This window comes from Pelodiscus sinensis, chromosome 13 (assembly GCF_052426305.1).
Source record: "Pelodiscus sinensis isolate ZL-2025 chromosome 13, ASM5242630v1, whole genome shotgun sequence".
Taxonomy (NCBI): domain Eukaryota; kingdom Metazoa; phylum Chordata; order Testudines; family Trionychidae; genus Pelodiscus; species Pelodiscus sinensis.
Window position 1 is genome coordinate 30,134,589 of NC_143064.1, and position 20,943 is coordinate 30,155,531.

The 20,943-nt window shown below is 46.3% G+C and overlaps 1 protein-coding gene across 4 annotated transcripts in view; it reads left to right on the forward strand.

Moving 5' to 3' along the window:
• EDA (ectodysplasin A) overlaps positions 1 to 20,943 on the forward strand; it is a 196,000-nt gene that overhangs the window by 22,858 nt on the left and 152,199 nt on the right. The window lies entirely within an intron of this gene.

The window sequence follows — 20,943 nt, forward strand, 5'->3', positions numbered from 1 at the left end:
CATTGGTCAAATACAAATATTTGAAGTTGATGGAAGCATTTATTTCCAAATTGCCTTGGGACTCCAAAGAGGAATTTAAGTCCATTATAGTAGAGCCAGACAGCTCTCAAAACAATTGGTAAAACAACAATATTCAGGTCTTCAGAGATTCCTAGATAATTACAGACAACAACTGTTGAGGGTTTCCATTTGTTTACTGGTGAGATAGGTGATGCTTTCCACATCCGCAGATTCAAGAGCTACTCTAGGGTTGTTGGGCTTATACACACCAGCCTCTAAATGTGAGCATTTTTAGTCCACAGGCTTACCATAGATAACCTTCTTATCAGTACTGATTTACAGAGTCTCCTATAAAATAACAAATTCTCCAGGAGAAAGTCCTCATCAGCCACAGGGTCATCTTTCCCACCTCCATCTATTGAGAGAACAAGTTTTGATGTCTCACAATTTACTTTTAAATCTTCCAAGTCTGTCTTCTCACTTTTGGGGTCTTTCTGTCTCACTTCTATTTATGGATTACCATTACACTAGATTGATGGATACTAGAAATGAAATTGGTTCACATAACTCATTTCCCACCCCTCTGTTCAGTGACCTTTCCCATGAGAGCATGTTAGAACAGGAAGTCTAATCACTTCTGGCTCCGAATGCAATATAAGACATTAAATATTCTGATATGGGTCTTTCTTAGTCTCTCCTTTTGCAGCTGTTTCACTATGTATAAATATTTAAATAAGCACAAGAGCGAGTGAGAGTGTGCATGTGGTGGATAACCATGTAACCACTGAAAATCTCAGTGGTTACGCATCGTGTGCTCTGCACTATAAGCTTCATCTTGCAGAGCCTGCAGTGCGGGGGAGCAGCTGGCTCCCATACTGGTTCTTGCCTGGCCTGCTTCCAGGAAGCTGGATGCTGCCCCACACTGCTGCCTATTTTAAGCTGGCTCCTGCTGTTCACTGGCTCCTGCCTGCAGCCTAGCTTCCTAGGAGCCAGTGCGTGATGGGAGCTGCCCCTCTCCCAGCTCCTGCCCTGCTCCTAGGGAGCCAGGTGTCATCCTGTGCTGTGGGCTCTGATACATGAGGCACGACAGTCTCCTGACTCCAGGCTGGGACACAGCAGGACCTCCCTCCACAAGGCCTCTCTACACAGAGCAGGGGACATCTCCCCCGCCCCACCCACACTATATACAGCACAGGGGCATGGGTGTAGTCTCGAGGTCTCCCATTCCCAGGGATAGCAGGACATTCCAAACATTACCGACAATATGACAACCATGTTTATATAAAACAGGCAGGGAGGAGTTTGCTCCCCGTCACTCTGTGCCGAGGCAATCTGCCTCTGGAACTGGTGTATCCACCATGATATCACCCTAAGAACCTCATAGCTACCTGGGGTGAACAATGTTTGGGTGGATGCCCTGAGTCACAATGTCACTATTGACCACGAATGGGAGCTACATCTTGTGAAACTCACCTCGATCTTTTGACACTGTGGAACCACAACCTTTTTGCAACTCCCAAGAATACCGAGTGCCTCCGATTCTGTTCAAGAGCCAGACTAGGCAGGGGATCTCGGGGTGATGCAATCCTCATCTGTTGCAACAAGCCACTGCATTACACCTTCCCACCTATTCCACTTATCCCCAGAGTTCTATGCAAGATTCAGACCGACAGAGCTCTAGTCATATTGATAGCCGCATCCTGGGCTAGACAAACCTGGTTCCCGTTCTTACATGCAATGTCCACATTGCATATCATCTGCCATATCATCTTCCATCCCGTCACAACATCCTATTTCAGGATGGGAGCAAACTGTTCCACCCCCAACCACACACAGTTCACCTGCCTGCATGGCTCCTGTCTTGTCCCATGGTACAGAATCCCTATTCTCAGAACAAATGAAAACAATCCTTCTACAAAGTAGAAAGCCATCAACCAGGACTACCTACCTACAAAAATGAAAAAGATTCTCTGCCTGGTGTCACCTGTCCCACGCTGACCCTCAAAGAGCACTGGTCCATCAGATCCCTGATTATCTTCATCATCATAAAACCGGTGGCCTATCAGTCACCTCCGTGAAGGTACACCTTGCCGCAATATCCGCTCTTCATGAACGCACAGAAAGCTCATCTTCCTTTGCTCAGCCTGTAACAAGAAGATTTCTGAGGGTCTCCACAACTTCTACCTTCCCGTTAGGGTGCTTGCCCCTACCTCGGTCTGAACTTGGTCTTGGACTCTCTCGTGAGGCCTCCTTTCAGACCTTTGTCCACTTCCATTCCTACTAATGAAGGTGCTATTTCTGACATCTATCACCTCTGCAAGGAGAGTTTGTGAGATGGGTCCCTCATGGTGGACCCACCATATACAATCTTCACTAAGGACAAAGTAACTTTATATCCACATCCAATATTTCTACCTAAAGTTTGCACAGGCTTCCACATCAACGAGCCAATAGTACTACCAGCGTTTTCCCTAAGCCTCACGCATCCCCCAGCAATGCTATGCTTCACACACTCGACATTTGATGGTCTCTGGCTTTTTATACAGATAGAACATGACCATTCTGAAAATCTCCGTGTCTGTTCATATCAATCACACCATGCTCAAAGGGCACACCTATTTCAGTACTATGTATTTCCAAAGGGGTTTTATTCTGAATACTATGGTGCCATTCCCTCCGTAATAGACCTCTGCCAGTTCCACAGAAGGCACACTCTACTCCTGCAACTGCAACTTCCACGGCTTTCCTAAGCAACATAGCCCTCAAAGACATTTAGGGTACGTTTAGACTACATGCTTCTTTTGAAAGAGATTGTCTAGTCAGCCACAACTTTTTCAAAAAAGCGATCTGCTTCTTTGAAAGAGAGCACCCAGGCAGTTTGGAATCTTATCTTTCAAAAAAGCCCTGTTTGCCACCAAATATTCTTGTCATTAATGCCCATCACCCAGCATGGTAGGTCCACTCCCAGTAACAAAGCGTAGAAATAACTGGACCTTTTCAGCAACAAGGTTTTTCATCAGCAAATCTCCATTTTCGGGTTGCCAACCATGTGACATTGTTGTCAAAATATGATCATAGCAACCACTGGAAACGGATGGACTTTATTAATGACATCCTGGAGGATAAGAGTGACCAATTTAAATTGATTGTGATCCAAGTACAACTTGTAGCCAGACCCATTCCATAGGCATCCTTAAATGTTGCTGACACAGCTGCAAGATCCACTGTGGTGGTTATGCATCAGGCATCTTGACCTTTTGTTGGAAATGGGACAAATCACTAAACTTCTTTCCTTCATTTTTCCCATGTGTAAAATTAAGATAATCCCACGACTTTATAATGGTGGTGATGAGGATTAATTAACTGTTTGAAATACATTCAACACAGAAGTTACCATAGGATATTATAAAGGAACTAATATATCCCAAAAATCTTATGTGATTCTTGGCATCTGCTTCATGCCCTCTGGGCTCAGTAATATTTAATCCAGGAAATAATTTTGGAATTAACATTTTTCTAAACCCTCCAAGGATCCTTCTGAACTACAGCCAGCCATTACATATGTCCTATTAAATATGATAAGCCATTAAGATAATACTTCAAATGGCCATTGTGATACCTGTGCTGCCATTATAATATTCAAACTGACATAACTTTTTTATAGTGTAATCACAAAATGAATCCTTTAAAAGCCTTGTTATGTATGAAATTGGTAATAATTTCCCTAACATTTGGCTATTGGAAGAAAACAAGATTTTTGTTTCTAAATGATGATAAAAGACAAACATTACAGCCAGCCAAAGTTTATAAGAAATGTAATTACATTTATTTTAACATGTTTTTGACTAATTTCTTTTGCTGTAGTCATTGGTGACTTTTAACTTGTACTGGAACAAGAACTCTAATCATTCTTGTTTCTGAAAGTCACTGAGTTCTGTGGTTAATCAAACCAGAATCTGAATGTGCTGTGACTCCATCTTTAACCCTGTTTATCTTCTTTTTAATCTTACCTGTAGGAGCTGGCATAGTACTAGCTTTGTATCCATCTAAGAACAGACAAGTGCAAACAGTTTTGTAGACTATAGAATTTGGCTTTAGTCAGCAAAACCAAGCATATCTGCAAAATAGCACACTTTAGTAGTACTACAGTAAAACTCCATTGGTCCGGCATCCAATGCTCCAGCACTCCTGATGGTCCGGCACCATCGGGAACCCAGAAGTGCCCCGGGCAGCCGGCCAATTGGAGCTCCTCTGCGCCCGGCTTCCCCGATTCAGCCGCTGCTGAAACTGACCAGCAGTGGCTGATTCGGGGATGCCTGGGGCAGAGCCAGACTATCGGAAGGGGGGGCTATGAGGGGCCTGGGGTGGCATCCCCCCACCCCAGACCCCTCATATCCCCCCCTTCCGATAGTCTGTCATATCTGATAATCCGGCACCCCCTGGGTCCTAAAGGTGCCGGATTATCGGAAGTTTACTGTACCATGTTTTATGTTCACTTTTCTCATAATTGAAATGTATTGTAAATATTCTGCCTTCCTAGACTTGTGGTACTCACTTGTAGCAATATTTCCACATTTGTGGTTTTAAATTATACCTCATTTTTGGGCAATGATTGTACTTTTAGCTGTATATCTTACATGACCACTCTTCAGGTCTTTCTACTAAGATTGGGAGTCTAGCCAAGACCTCCCCTTTGAGGGCAATGCACCATTTGCTTTAAATCACAGCTGTTTGGCTACATTCTCACCCTTTCACTTTTCCTGAGTTATTCCCCCATCCCCCTCCAACCCTCAAACTCTTGTATTCCCACACTCTCTCCTGTTGCCATCTCCCTTCTAGACCCTACCCTCCTCACCCCATCCTGCACCCTACCTCCTGCCCAGATCCTTTGTCCCTATCCCACTCTGCCACTGTGGCTTCAGTTGAAACCTGCAGTCACCCTAGATAACTTGTAGCGATTTGTTAGTTAATCATAATGATCCCCTGCGTCATTAAAATAAAAATGGCTGCCGCGCTGTGCCGGCTCAGCTGATTGTCGGCAAAACGCAGCAGTCAAGACGCGGATCAGTCGACAGAGAAAGCCGTTGTCGACCGATCCCTTATGTCTTGTGAAAGGAGGTTTACAGGATCGGTCGACAACGGCTTTCCCTGTCGAACAATCCGCATCTTGACTTCCGCGTTGTGCCGACAATCAGCTGAGCTGGCACGGCGTGGTGGCCATTTTTATTTTAATGAAGTGGGGGATATTTAAATCCCCACCTCACTGACGATGTTGGGTAGTCTAATTTACATGCCTCTTTTCACAAGAGGCATGTAGTCTAGACATACCCATAGTTACAGTTAGTTATTAGATTGTTCTTGTTTAAAAAAAAAAAAAAAAAAGTTTTGTTGTAGATAGTTAGAATTTAGGAAATCCTTTAACTGTTGTGTCCAGCAGACATGCCTCGTTCTCCAGGTTTTAAAAGGTTTCTGACATGTAAAATACTGGTATCAATTTTTAACAGCCACCCTGTGTGTCTGTTGTCTCAGTGAGGGATACTTTACCAGTAAGTGCCCTCACTTTAGAAATTTGCTGCTAGGACCAGAAAGGCAAGAGAGCTTCAACTCAAGCATCTATTAATAGAGAAGTCCATGTGGCTGGCATCTGATCCAGAGCACACCTCACCTCTCAGACAACCTTGTCCCATGGTGAGCTCTGAAAGTGCAACTCCTTCGGGATTGAGCTATGAAGACTCTGCGTCAGCACAGTCATTTAGGAAGTGCTCCCACTCATCTTGGGGTGATTCCCCTGAGAAGAAGCACTTCCATATAAAAAAAATTGGCCCTGGTACTGGTGCTATCTGTGGCACCTGGCTCATCTGACACTGAGACGGTCTGAGGAGCGAAGGAGCTGGCATCTCCTAAATCTGCTTCATCAGCACCAACCAAGACATCCTCGGCGCTGGCGAAACCACATGCAGCTTCAGCACCATGTACCTCTATGTAGCCTCTGCCACAGTTCCCCTCGGCACTGGTGTTGGTACCAAATATCCTGGTAGTGCAGACATTTACAACTGCAGACTTGCTAGTAATCTCGGTGTCTGGAACACTGCTTTTTGGCACCAATCTACACTTCCTTAGAGAATGTCTACACTTGCAGCCTATTTCGGAATAGGGCTGCAAATGTAGGCATTTGGAATTGCAAATCAAGCCTGGGATTTAAATATCCCGCACTTGATTTGCATCTTCCCAGCCGGGCGCCATTTTTGGAAATTTACAAGCCCAGAATAACTGCCCACGTCTACACACAGCAGTGAAACGGGCGTTCAAAATAAAGCCCTATTTCAAACTACCTGTTAAACCTCATTGCGGGAGGACTCTCCACTACCTTGTGAGTCTTCTTCAAGGTCCTAACAATGGTTACAGCACATATGGACAAAATGGGAATTGAATTTTCCTATATCTGGACAATTGCCTACTGAAAGAGCCCTCCTTTCTCCACACAAAATGAGTGGTCATCACCAAACCCTGTTCGACAAACTTGGCCTACAATTGAACTTTCAAAAGTGCACATTGATACCCATGCAGCACCTAGAGTTCGTAGGTGCTTACCTAGACTGTACAACTGCTACAGCATCACTCCTGCTACATACAGCTGCTGCCATTGAGAGCCAGGTCTCCTTAGTGGAGCACACAGAATGACCTGTATGTATGTAGCCCCATCTGTAATGGCCTCACATGGTGTTGTGCACGTGAACTACTTAGCTTTATCTCCAACTCCTAGGCTATATGGCCACAGCCACCTAAGTAGTTTTACATTCACCACCATGGTGGAGCTTGCTCTTACCCACTTTGTCTAGAAATAATCCAACTATGGGAATGGTGCATCCCATGCAACACCAGTCTAATAGCAGCCAATCTTCCTGGCAAAGACAACATTCTGGCAGATACCTTCAACAGACTATTTACCCTGAACCACAAGTGGGAACTCACACCCAGCATGCTATCATCTGTATTCAAATGATGGGGATACCCTACCATTGACCTGTTCACAAACCAGTTCCAGTGCCAAATGCCTGAGTTTATTACTCCAGGGCAGGTGTTGGCTCCCAATCCCTGGAGGGTGCCTTCACAATAAAGAAGGATGCACCCCTACTGTATGCATTTCCTCCACTGCTTGTACTTCAATGAGTAATCCTCAAAATAAAACACAACAGAGTCGTCAAGGTTTAACAGTATCCAATTTGCTCAGGCAGACCTGGTTCCCCTGCCTGCTCCAGATGGCATTGGCACCCCCTTAGCACTTCCCTGCAGTTTCGTGTCTCCTCACTCAGAACAACAGAGATCTTTGTCACCCTGATGTTCAGAAACTATATCTCTGAGCATGGCTCTTGAAACAACATGCTCAGCACTGGTACAGGAGATCCTTCTCAACTGCCATAGGCAATCTATGAAAAAAACATACTTACATAAGTGGCACCGATTCACTCTATGGTGTGACAAGCAACATATCTCTCCCACATCAGCCGATCTCCCTCAAGGACATGGGACTCTCCTTTAGCTCCATAAGGATACACCTTGCCACGATTATAGCACTGCATCTTGCCCTAGATGACTACTCTCTGCACCCCCTACAGTCAAATGTTTTCTAAAAGGACTACAAAATACATATCCCCCTGTTAAATCTCTGACTGACTTGGGACCTAAATCTTGTTCTAAGGGCATTAACAGGCAAACCATTTGAACCTATGGCTACATGCTCATTATTTCACTTTTCTATGAAAGTGGCCTTTCTAGTAGCCATCATCTCAATGCTCAGGGTGGGCAAGCTCGGGGGTCTCATGACGGACCCTCCATATACCAGCTTTCACAAAGATAAGGTCATCCTCCATCCACACCCCCAAGTTTCTCCCAAAAGCACCTACCTCTTTCCATTATAATGAAGCCATAGAATTACCTATCTTCTTTCTCAAACCTCATTCTGACAACAGGTAGGCAGTCTTACATACTCTGGACGTCTGCAGGGCAATTGCCTTCTACTTGCAAAGAAGAAAATCCTTCCAGAAATCCTCCAGGCTCTTCATTTTTTCCAGAAAAAGATCTCAAGACATGCCTATTTCTAAATTGAGAATATCCAAATGGAAGTCCGAATGCATCTGTCTTGCATACATCATAGTCTTTTGGGAGCCCTCCAAAACAGTACTGGCTGCTCCAGCAGAGCAATGGCAGCATCCATGGCCTTCCTTAAAAACATACCTCGAAATGACATTTGCAGAGCCACCATCTAGTTGTCCACTCACACTTTTACACAACCTTATGCTATAGAGGCCTATTCAGCCTCAGGCACTCAATTCAGACATAGCATATTATCTACGGTAAATTTAGATCTACTGGAGCTCCCTCCACCGAGCATGACTATTGCTTCATAATCACTTAATGTGGAGCACCCACAGGGACACTCCTCGAAGAAGAAGAGAAAGTTACTCATGTGTAATAACTGCGGTTCTTCGAGATGGACCCTGTGGGTACTCCACCACCCACCTTTCCTCCCATCTGCTTTGGAACTAGGCAGAGAAGGAACCGAGGGGTCAGTTGGCTGCACATACACAGTAACCACTCCAAATGGTATGTGCTGGCTACCCCGTGCATACCCCCCACTGGGGGCACTGCTGTCTTAATTCTCCATCTAGAGGCACAGCGGCACTGAAATGCCTTAGGTGGAGCATTCACAGGGACAGCCATCTCAAAGAACTCAGTTACTGCACAAGGGGAGTAACCTCTTCACAGTCATGCTGGAAAAGCATTATGAGTGGTCTCCTACAGGGATCATTTCTGGGTCCACACCAGTTCTGTTAAATATTTTCATCAACGCTTTAGAAATTACACTTATAAAGTTTGCAGAAGATACCAGGTTTGGAGGGGTTGCAAGTGCTTTGGAAGATAGGATAATAATTCAAAATGATCTAGAGAAACTGAAGAAATGGTGTGGAGTAAATAGGATTAAATTCAATAAGGGCAAAGTACTCCACCAAGGAAGGAACAATCAGTTTCACACACACAAAATGTGAGATGACTGCCTAGGAATTACTACTACGAAAAGGAATCTAGGGACCATAGTGGACCACAAGCTAAATATGAGTCAGTTTAGTACTGTTTGGAAAAAAGTGAACATCAATCTGAGATATATTAGCAGGAATGTTGTAAGCAAAACATAATTCTTCAGCTCTACTCTGTACTGATTGGGCCTCAACTGGAATATTGTATCCAGTTCTGGGTGCCACATTTCAGGAAAGATGTGGACAAATTGGAGAATGTCCAGATAAGAGGAACAAAAATTATTAAAAGTCTAGAGAAGGGCTGAGTGATATACAGCCTGCGGGTTGGATTCAACCTTCCACGCTAGCAGATCTTGGCAGAGGATGCAGCGGGAAGCCTCAGGCAGGCTCCCTGCTGCCCCCGCCGCATCGCTCAGAAAAGGGGCTGCTGGGTGCTCTTTGTCTTTGAACAGCTGCGAGCCCTGGGGAAGTGGGGGAGCGGCTTCATGCATTCCCTTGTCCCTTGCACAATCACACTGGTTTGAAGAACAGGCAGTGCACAAAGTACCCTTCCTCCCTTCCCTCAGGCTCACTGCTATTCCCAGAACCACATGGCCCCCTGCCATGGCCAGTCAGGCAGGGAGCCTAAATGTGCTTAGCTGCTGGCTGGTAATCACCAAGGTAAGTCTCCTGGCCAGAACCACCTTCTGCCCCCTTCTGTCCTTCCACCCCACATAACCCAAACCCTCTGTCTCCCTCCTGCACCACTGTCCCCTCCCAGGCCTCTGCATACCAATCACCTAGCTCAGGTCACAATGCCCTCCTGCCCTATATCACAACCAAGGTTTCATGTTTAATTGCCCTGCCCAGAGGAGCTCAGCTGATCGACTGAGGGAGGGTCCTTCTTGCTGAGCAGCTGCAGCAGCTGTCTGTTAGAAATGGAGCAGCTCAGAGAGCAGGTAGGAAGCGGAGATGAGGAGGAGGGAATAAGCAGCTGTGTGGAGAGTTGTAGGTTGGGGGAATTTGGTGAGATGAGAAGGAGGGTGAGAGTAATTGGCGGAGAGTGGGTGCAGGCATCGGGGTGAGGTGGAAGTGGGGAGTTTATGCTATGTGCCCTAGTGTGAGGTGGGGGAGGGATGGAGAGTTTATTTGGGCTGTGTTCTGCAACTCCCAGCTACAGTGTTGGGGGGCCTGCAAGTCTGAGAATCAGGATTTTTTTTTCCAGCCTCAGCTGAGCTGGAGGGAGCAGATTGCACACGGGTAGGTGCGGGAAAGGTGAGGTGGATGGATGCTGGCATCTGTGCAGTGAGGTGGAGGCAGGGAGGAGTTTGTTTGGAGTGTCCTGACCAGAGGGGAAAATAAGTTGGTGCAACCTAGTGTGGTGCTTCAGTAACACTCTGGCTGACTGGGGCACTTAGCTGCAGGGGGAGGAGTGGCGCACTCCCTGCCTGGCTACCTGGGCTTTCTGCGGGCAGTGAACTTTGCCTCACTTCCTAGTAAGCAAAAAGGGGGAAAAATAAATAGTGGCCTGGGTAAATATGGCTGTAGCTCCCCCCCCCCCCCCCCCCCGCCACTCCTGAAATGTTGCCCTAGCTCCTCCACACTCACCCAGGACCCTGCCCTGAGCCGCCGCCTCATATACCCCAACCTTGACTCCTACATCCGAGTCCCCAGCCCTAACTTCTGCATCCCCCACACACCCCAACCCACTGCCCTGAGTCCCCTTGTTATACCTCCTGCTCTGAGCCCCTCCTGCATTCCAACCTTGACTCCTGCATTCCCATCACCAGCCCTAATTCCTGCACCCTCCACACCCAAACCCTCTGCCCTGAGCCGCCTGCACTCCACCCTACACTTAAATTTCTTACAGGTACTGTTGTATGGCCAACCTTTCCCCTGCCCTCAGCCCCCCACCCCTCCAGGGGTGTGTGTATGAATGGAGTAGTAAGTAAGAATTTGAAGTTACTTTCGCCCCTGGTCCTGACTGACTTACTGCAGTCCAGATGGAAGTTCTCTCAGTCCGGCTGGATTTGGAGGGGAAGCAGGCTGCATTGGGGGAATGTACCAGGACTTTTACATGATTTCATTTCAAACAAAATTTACATAGGTGTTAATGGCTTACGGTAAGAAAGAAAAAGAGTCTTATAACAGAATTTTGTGGAGAGTTGCATTTATCTAAAACTTTGGTATTAATGATTTTTTAAAAATCCTGTGTTACTACTTAATACATGGTGTATTGTATTGCAGTAAGGCCAGATTTTTGCTATATCATAGAGATTGGTCTCTTATGAGTCAGATATTAGTTGTTTTGTAGAATGAAAACTTATTTGCAAGTTCTTTGAAATATGGATCTGTCTACAAACCCTGAAGCCATGTGTTAATTTGTTAATTTCTACTCTTTGAGTTGGTGACACGCAAGGTGAAAGTTTCAAAACAGGAGAACTTTCATCTGTTTTTACAGGCTTCTATTTCACTTGTTCCTGTATATGGCATGTGTCCTAAACATTCTCTGGGTGAATGCCTTTTACTCTTCTTTCCAGTGTCAGTGAATATTGTATTAGTATTTGCAAGGAGAGCATGACTATTTCTAGTTGACTCATAGATTTGTTCAGCATCTTAAAGCTGATCTATGTGTGGATAATATGCATTTTTGTGTGTTTACTAGCTTGAGTTGTTAGAAAAGATCATAATATGTGTACTCCAAGGCTAGTATTAATTTTCTTTGTGTTTGATTTCATATTAAATAAACATTGTAAGCATTGCTTCTTGTTAACTATCCCTTGTTTTAATATATTTTCTTCCACACCTATGGACTGTTTAAATATATATTTATATCTAGGTTTTTTGTTTGTACTGGTGGTGCACATCCACACACTACTTCAATATTGGTGTTGCACATAAGACATTTCACCCCATTCAAAAGAAAATTCAACCTGATAGAAAATGTTAGAGGGAACACTGGTCAGAACCCAAATTCCTGCACCCTAGTCTCCTACCCCAGGTCACAACCTCTTCCTGCCTTGGGTCACAATCCAAACTCATGTATCCCCTCCTGCACCCCCAGTTCCTGGCCCCAGGCAAGAAATGGGACACTTTCTCTCTGAAGGCCCAGTGAGAGGGACTGGTTCCTGCAGTAGGATAAATTTCGCAGAGAATTTGAGCCTAGAAGAGTCCTAAGATCAGCCTGCAAAGAATAGCTAGGTTGGGCAAAGCCAGGATGAGGCTTGTGGACTGTTGCAATGAGAGTTCTGGACCAAAGTTACAAATTCACAAGACTCCCTGGGGCTGGTTGCTGGGGTATAGGCACTGCCCAGAGGATGGGCAAGAAGATTACCTTTACTCTTCCTTGCTACCCCAATGGATTTATAGCTGTCCCAGTCCCCATCTCTGATCTCTTGTTGCTCCTCTGTGGTCATTACACCATACAACTGTCCCTGCTAGCAGCCCCCTCCCTTCCGTGTTATGAAAAGCAATTACATTCCAGGCACATCCCATTGTCCTGGCACAACCAAACCCTGACCTTGCTTTGTTACGATAGGATGAGGTTGCATACCAAATTTGGTGGTCCTAGCTCTTATCATTTAGGAGGAGATCTTGAACAAACAGATGGACAGACAGACTCACTTGCTCACAAACTCTCTCAAATATATAGTTGATTTGTCATGAACCAAGAGTATAATTTGCTCTGAAAGCTGTCATTATTAGTTTAACCCATGGACCTATTTATGGAGGTGGCTTTCAGTAAAAGGCTGCTTGTGATTCTATGAACTAAATATTTTGGAAAGTAGCTTTCCTTACAAGTTTTAGAACAGGCAAATGGTACTTTAAATAAAATTACATTCCATAATAACTTATCCCACACTTACCAAAAAACTCCTTACAACTTTTCCAGATATGTATGGTCCATTCTTCTGGGCCTATGCTATTATGTAGCAGTTAATGCAGAGATGTCATTTTGATTTGCTTGGGCATTGTCAGCAATTATACCTTTTACTCTTCTGAATTTTTCACTGTTGGGTAATAATGCCACATTGTAGCTGAGGTAACTGGTACTAACCATCAGATTAGTATAATGACCTTTCAAATTTAATTGAAGAGATGTAACCACATGGAGAAAACATCTTCTGAAGGGCATATGTAATGTGCCCACGACCATTGACTTTTGTTATCTTTCTGTCTGCACCAACTTCCTTGCAATAAATTGCAGTGATTTGGAGCAGCATTCAGATCATGAGTGGTAGTGATGATACTGAGCTTGTCTTTTCAGTGCTGAGTTTTAATAAAGTCTTTGAGGTTTGGATTAAAAACTTCAGTGAAACCATAAGAAAGACATGGGGGCTAAGTCTAGATTGCATCCCTCTGTCTACAGAGGGATGCAAATCAAGCATATCAAAATTGCTAATGAAGCAGGGATTTAAATATCCAGCACTTCATTAGCATAAACATGGGGCCTCTTTTTTGGAAGAAAAAGGCAGTCTAGACACAAATCTTTTTTGACAGATCCTGTAAACCTCATTTTTTTTGAGAAATACAGGATCTGTTGAAAAAGGGTTTAGTTTTGACAGATCCGCGTCTAGACTTCCGTTTTTAAAAAAGTTCTGTTTCAAAAAGAGCAGCGGCCATGTTTATGCTAATGAAGTGCTGGATATTTAAATCCCTGCTTCCTTAGCAATATTGATGTGCCTAATCTACATCTCTCTGCCGACAGAAAGGTGTATCTAGATACACCCTGGGTGAATACTTGAACAGGTAGAACAAATTTGTTAAATCTGCTATTAGGAAAATAGCAATTTGCTTTTTAAGTAGTAAATCAATCTGCAGTTTAGTGTTCCATTATGAAGAGGGGATGTGAGAATATCTGTAAATGCAAGGAAAAACTCTAAAAATCGATCCAAATTACAGTATAAGGGACAATTTTTTTACATTAAGCGTATTAAAATTAATCAACATTGATGCTATGATGCAGATGTGACTAAAGTAAATACATTTCATTTAGCTTAGTCTACATTTTATTTACATGGTAGCTAGTCATTTTTTATATTGTTGTTATTATTAATATATACTATACCAGCTTGAATTGGGCACCTGTTCTGCAAATCACAATTACAAACACATAAGAATGGCCATACTGGATCAGACCAAAGGTCCATCTAGCCCAATATCCTGTCTTCTGACAGTGCCAATGCCAGATGCCCCCCAGGGAGTGAACAGAACAGGTAATCATCAAGTGATCCCTCTCCTGTCACCCATTTCCAGCCCTGAAATATTAAAACAATACTACCCCCAAATCTGTTCAACCTAATTAGTACATATTTCATCACCAACATAAACAATAACGTTTACCCATTTGAAAGTACAGTAGCTGAAAATTGAGCAGAGAAGAACTAGCATTTGTTCTTCTTCGAGTAGTGTTCCCGTTGGTGCTCCACTACAGGTGTCGGGCTCGTCCCGGCGCCACAATCCAGAGAGTTTTTGCCAGCAGTAGCCCCCTCCGGTGGACTGCGCATGCGCAGAAGCCGCCTCACACTGTGTTCGCGCCTTTTCTGCATCGTGCGGTCATCGCACCGGTCATCGCACCAGTTCCTCCTAACTGTCCACGGCCACAGACTGAGTTGGAACACACTCCTCCTGCGCTGAGGAGAATTGAAAAGAAACAATAACGTTTACCCATTTAAAAGTAGCTGAAAATTGAGCAGAGAAGAACAAACATTGGATCTACTGTTGGATCTACTGTTGTGTTGGTTGTTAATTCCATATATCCAGTCTGTTGCTCAGGTTGGTTCTGTCTGTTTTCATTTGAACAGTCGTTAATTTCTGTCTATGAAGAAGTAGAAAGCAAGGCTTTCTTTTCTCATCTGTTAGTTAAGATTTTTGGGGAGCTCTTACTTTATAAAGTTAACACCGTGTATGTAGGTGATACAAAATGGAATATGCACAAGATGTATATAATATCATTAGGGATATTAAAATGTAACTTTTGTAAACATGTAACTGCTGAAATTTTCAGCGGTTACATGTTTACCCTGGGCGGAGGTGGCTCCCACGGAGCCGCTCCTCCTTCCCCTGCTGCTGCCTCTGTATTAGAGGCAGCTGCTCTCAGGAAGCTGATACTTGCAGGGAGCCTGCTTAAAAGCCAGTTCTCAAAAGCACCAGCTCCTGTCTGCTCCCCTTCTCCCTCCCCGTGTTGGGGTCTTGTATGTAATCGTGAAGGTAAACCACTGAGCCCAGGCTCATCAGTTAATTGTTTAAATGTATTCTCTATCACATCCTTAATATATGTATTTAGAGAGAGTGCGATCCCTCCACTATATTTCCTAGTGCTTTCTCTAGTCTAGTTTCAAATATCTCAACTTCCCTTATGTACTTTGAACTGATTACTTCTAGTATTACCAGATGCAATAAGTCTTCAGCCTTGGTATTTAGCAATTTCAATCACTATAGATTTGCCGTATGTCTAACTACTTATTCAAGTTACGCATATTTTGCTTTCCAGATTTTTAAGTTCTCTTCCGCTTTTCAATGACTCCTTTGTTTCTCCTTTCAAGTTCAGTATCTTTCTTGTAGTGGTTAAAATCCTGAATTGAATGCACTAATGTCAGGTCAGCAAGAGCTACAAACGACACTCGAAGCTACAGTGGATCTCATCAATTAACTTAATTCACCTAGGGTATGTCTACACTACAAAGTTAATTCGAACTAACAGATGTTAGTTTGAATTAACTTTGATAGGCGCTACACATGCAAACCGCTAGTTCGAACTTAATTCGAACTAGCGGTGCGCTTAATTCGAACTAGGTAGACCTCATTCTACGAGGACTAATGCCTAGTTCGAATTAAGGGCTGTGTAGTCACTTAATTCGAACTAGTGGGAGGCTAGCCCTCCCCAGCTTTCCCTGGTGGCCACTCTGGGCACCACCAGGGAAACTCTTCTGCCCCCCACCCGGCCCCGGAGCCCTTAAAGGGGCACGGGCTGGCTACGGTGCCCATGACAGGTGCAAGCCTGCCAGCACCCAGCCAGCAGACCCTGCACCTGGCACGGCTCGAGCCAGCCACCCGCTGCCACCCAGCCCTCCGCCTATTCCTGGGACCAGGCTGGCGGCTCCCAGGAGCCTGCCCAGGTCCGCAAGAGGTGGGCGCCTGCCTGGTCTAGTGCAGACATCATGGACCTCATCCACGACCTCCGCACTAAGCACAGGAAAGTGGCCGTCTAGGGCAAGATAGCTGCCAGCCTGGCCACCCAGGAGCAGGTTGGCATGAAAATCAAGGTGATCCACTGAGACCCCCGACCCTGAGCCCTGAGCTTAGAATGGCCATACTGGGTCAGACCAAAGGTCCATCTAGCCCAGTAGCCTGTCTGCCAACAGCGGCCAACACTAGGTACCCTGGAGGGGATGGACTGAAGACAATGACCAAGCCGTTTGTCTCGTGCCATCCATCTCCAGCCTTCCACAAACAGAGGCCAGGGACACCATTTCTACCCCCTGGCTAATAGCACTCCATGGACCCAACCTCCATGACTTTATGTAACTTCTCTTTAAACTCTGTTCTAGTTCTAGCCTTCACAGCCTCCTGCAGCAAGGAGTTCCACAGGTTGACTATTTGCTTTGTGAAGAAGAACTTTCTGTTGTTAGTTTGAAGCCTGCTACCCATTCATTTCATTTGGTGTCCTCTAGTCCTTCTATTATGGGAACTAATGAAGAACTTTTCTTTATGCACCCTCTCCACACCATTCATGCTTTTATAGACCTTTATCATATCCCCCCTCAGTCTCCTCTTTTCTAAGCTGAGCAGTCCCAGTCTCTTTAGCCTCTCTTCGTATGGGACCTGTTCCAAACCCCTGATCATTTTAGTTGCCCTCCCCTCTCTCTTCCCCTCTCCCACCTCCTTTTCCAAGTCTCCCCAAGTTTTGTTCAATAAAGAGAGTTTCTATTTTTGAACACACGTGTCCTTTATTTTGTACATCAGGAAGGGGGGCTAGAGAGGGGTAAGTGGAAGGAAGTGAGGGAGGAATGGGGTACGCACCCCCAATGGGGAGGACTGGGCTGGCTCTGCAGGCTCCTCGGGGTAGAAACTCTCCTTAAGCCCCTTGATTGCCCCCCCCCGATGGCAGCCTGCGGCAAGTGCAGCCGGGCTGATGGCTGAGTGCTGTGATGTGCCCAATGTGGGCACTCAGGGCACTCCAAGCCAGGACTGCTTTGCAACCAGGGAACCCCTGAGAACTGTCTGTCTGGGGTGGGGATCGGGTCCCTTTAAGCACAGCCCTCGGCTAGCCTGAGGCAGCAGTTCCTCACTCTAAGTCCTAATCTGACGCTCTACCGGCACTGATTCCGGCCATCCTTAACCTCAGTTCAGGGTCCACTCAGTGTGGACATACTAGTTCGAATTAGCAAAACGCTAATTCGAACTAGTTTCTAAGTCTAGCTGCGCTAATTCAAATGATCTTAGTTCGAATTAACTAATTAGCTAAGTTAGTTCAAATTAGTGCTGTAGTGTAGACATACCCCTAGAGACATCAATTTCTCAGACTTCTGGGACATACACTGTCATGTGCCTGGATGATATAGTTTGCCAGATATTTATTATCTAAGCTCCATGCAAAGGTTGGTTTAAAATCATTGCATCTACCCTGTAGACCGGGGTGGCCAACCCTTTCTGGTTGAAGAACCAAGACCCAGCTGGATCCAGTATGAAGAGCTGGGGCAAAAAAATGATAGAGCAAAAACAAACCGCCCCCATTTTGAAGGAGCCCCCAAAAAAGTGGTAGAGCCAAAGGGGGGAAAAAGAGACTGGCCCTTTAAGAAGGCTTTTTGGCCTCAGCAGACTTCCATCCACAGCTGCCATTTTGGATTCGGACGGCTTCCCTTTTCCGCTGAGCACGTGGGAGGCAGGAGCGGCTTCACGAGCTGCAGTGACCGGGGGGGGGGGGGGTGAGAGCGTCATGCGGCTCATTAGCCGCGGGTTGGCCACGCCTGCTGTAGAAACCACATGAATATTTTCCTCACGAAGCTGGAGGAAAGACCCATTTCAGGTGTGTAAAGTGATTTCATGTCCATTCCATGTAAGTGTGTGCACACCATATGCATGATTGTCAGAAGGTTTTCTCCTCAGTGCTACCCATTGGGCTGGCAGGGGAGCCCTCTGGAGTCGTGCCTGCATATTCATGCTATATATCTCTGCTGGCCCACAACCCCATCCGTTCCTTATAACTGCCTGTGACGGTTGTTGGAATATTTCTCACTTGCTTTAGCACAGGCCTGGGCAAATTGCGGCCCACAGGCTGGATCTGGCCCAACAAGCCACTGGATCCAGCCCAATAACGCAGGCAGGCTCCTCTGCTTGCCCCACAACTCCATACACCACTCAAAAATGTAGTTGCGGGGTCATTTTGCTTTAAAAACTGTGAGCCCATTGAGGTAGGGAGGAAGGGTTCAGGCGTAACTCCCACCTCTAACACAATCCCATTCGCTGGCTTCTGGCCAGAAACTGGCCAATGGGAGGAGCACACAAAGCACCAAACTCCCTGTCTCCTCCTGCTCCGTTATTCACATAAGCACATGGCCATGCATCCTATGCAGGCACGGGACAGGCAGGCTGAGAAACTTTTTAAGCTCTGCAAGCATTTAGCTATGCAGGTAGGCTGGTTGGGCTGCTGGCTGGTAAGTCTCCTGGCCAGAGCCTGCTTTTGGCACCCCAGCTCTTCTCTTCCCCAACCCTCTGCCCCTCCCCAACATGCCCAAGCATTCTACACCCCTTTTGCACCCATACTCCCTCCCAGATCTGGCACCCCAACCCCCTGCCCCAGATCACAATCCCCTCCTACCCTGTTAGGTTACAACCCAAACTCCTGCATCCCAGTCCCCTGCCCTAGGCCACAACTGCCTCCTTCCTCCAAACTCCCTCCCAGACCCCACTCTTCCTCCTGCACCTCAGTCCCTTCTTTCTGCATCCAATCTCCATCCCATATCCTGCACCTCCTCCATTAATACAATGGAAGAGTGCGGCCTTCGACCACTTTCCAAAATTTTGGAGTTGCCTCCTGTCAAAAATTATTGCTCACCCCTACTTTAGCAATTATGCCTTAGCAGCTTCATTGTTTTAGTAGTTTCTACTTTTTCTAGTTTGTTTTCTAGTTGTTTTGTTTCTACTCTGCACTGGGGCAGTCCTTAGTGCTTTAAGCCCTGCTCACAGTGCCTTAAATCCATGCATTGTGGTATCCTGCATGACGCATGTCTTAAGTGCCTGGGGGGAGCACACCTCTCCATCAATTGCAAGATCTGTCGCACCAGTCTCCATATAGAAGGCTTCTGGGCCATATAGGGCCTCCCCAGCATTGAGAAGCTCTACGGCCCAGCACCACTCTTTCTCCAATGCCATAGAAGATCGAGCAGGGGTAAATCTACATTGTAGCACACATCTAGAGGGCATTCTCAGGACACTCGTAATGCCGCAGGCCTGTCGACAAGACCTTCTGCTCCTTCCTGTGTCTTTGCAGCACCAGTCGAGCCTTGTATGGGAGTCCAGTCCAGAGGAGGAATTTGTCTGCTGAGGTGGATCAGCCCTCTACTCCGGACACCTTTGAGGCAGCCAAGGAGTTGATTGACATCCTCCCCAGCCTCCTTGTCAGGCTCAAAGCACCTCCAAGACACCTGTGCATCAACCTGCACTGAGGCTCCGGCACTGACAGACAGGAGTCATCCAGTTCCTAAGGTGTCATCTACATCGGCACCGGCCCTCCTCCCGGTGCCACATGTGTCAGCACCACTTGCCTCATCTGCTGATGCAACAGCTTCGACCCCCTTCTTAACAGTTGCTATGTACATGGCACCGGAGCACATGATGCCTCCTCCAGCAGTTCGGCACCATGGTGAGTCTGCAGCCATGGCTAGGCATGCTCCCAACACTGCTTACCGGCACCAACCTTATCAGCACCCCCATGGTCTGCACTGGACTATTCTTCAGACTCAAAAGCTGAGTCAGTCCTATCTAGAGCCATGGCCTCCCACTCCCATTCTCTGCACCGCTCCCAGTAGCAAAGCGCTTCAGTGCAACTTCTGCAGCCCACCTGCCCTCCTCAATGACAGTCCCAAGTATGGGCATACCTGTGGGCATACCATCAGGCCCAGAGCATCATTCCTCTCACCCCAGCTCTGCCTACCCAGGTCCCCAGTGTCTCTTTCTGCAACCCCATTTCCTCATTCCCCTGTATCAGATCAGAGGCACTCTACCCACAAAGCGTCACCTAGACCCTTACTCAAGGGTGTTGCAGAACCTGATCTCCGTAAAGTACAGGGCAGGAAGTTGCCTCCTCAAGCCCCATCAGGAGCATGAGGACCAGGCCTTATGATTCTTTCATCTGGCTCCCAGATGAAGCATTGGTGGGGTTGTCACTTTCTGTGCCCTCCATAGACTCCTCTACCCACCAGGAGCTCCTGAGGCAGTTGGTCCAGAATCTGGGAGTCCAGGTGGAAGAGGTTTCAGAGGACTTGAACACAGCGGTGGACATCTTGAATGCTAAGGCCCCGTAGCCCTTCCCATTAATAAAACTGTGCAAGATCTCTAAAACACTGTGGCAGATCCAGGATTTGAGTCCCATCCACAACTAGACAGGTTGAACAGAGGTACTATGTCCCTCAGCAGGACATGAACATCTCTTTTCCCACCTGCCTCCAGGCACGTTTGTCATCCCAGTTGCTAACCACCGGGAGAGATAGGGCAGCTGGATCCTACTCCCAAGAGTAAATAGGCGAAGAAAATGGACTTGCTGGGTTGCAAGGCCTACACCTCTGGTGGCCTACAGCTCAAGTTCACCAACCAGCAGGTGTTATTAAGCAGATATGCATATAACTCTTGGTCGACTCTTGAAAAATATAGAGACCTGTCACCCCAAGACCCCCAACAAGAGTTCAGGGCACTGTCGGGGGAGGGTAGA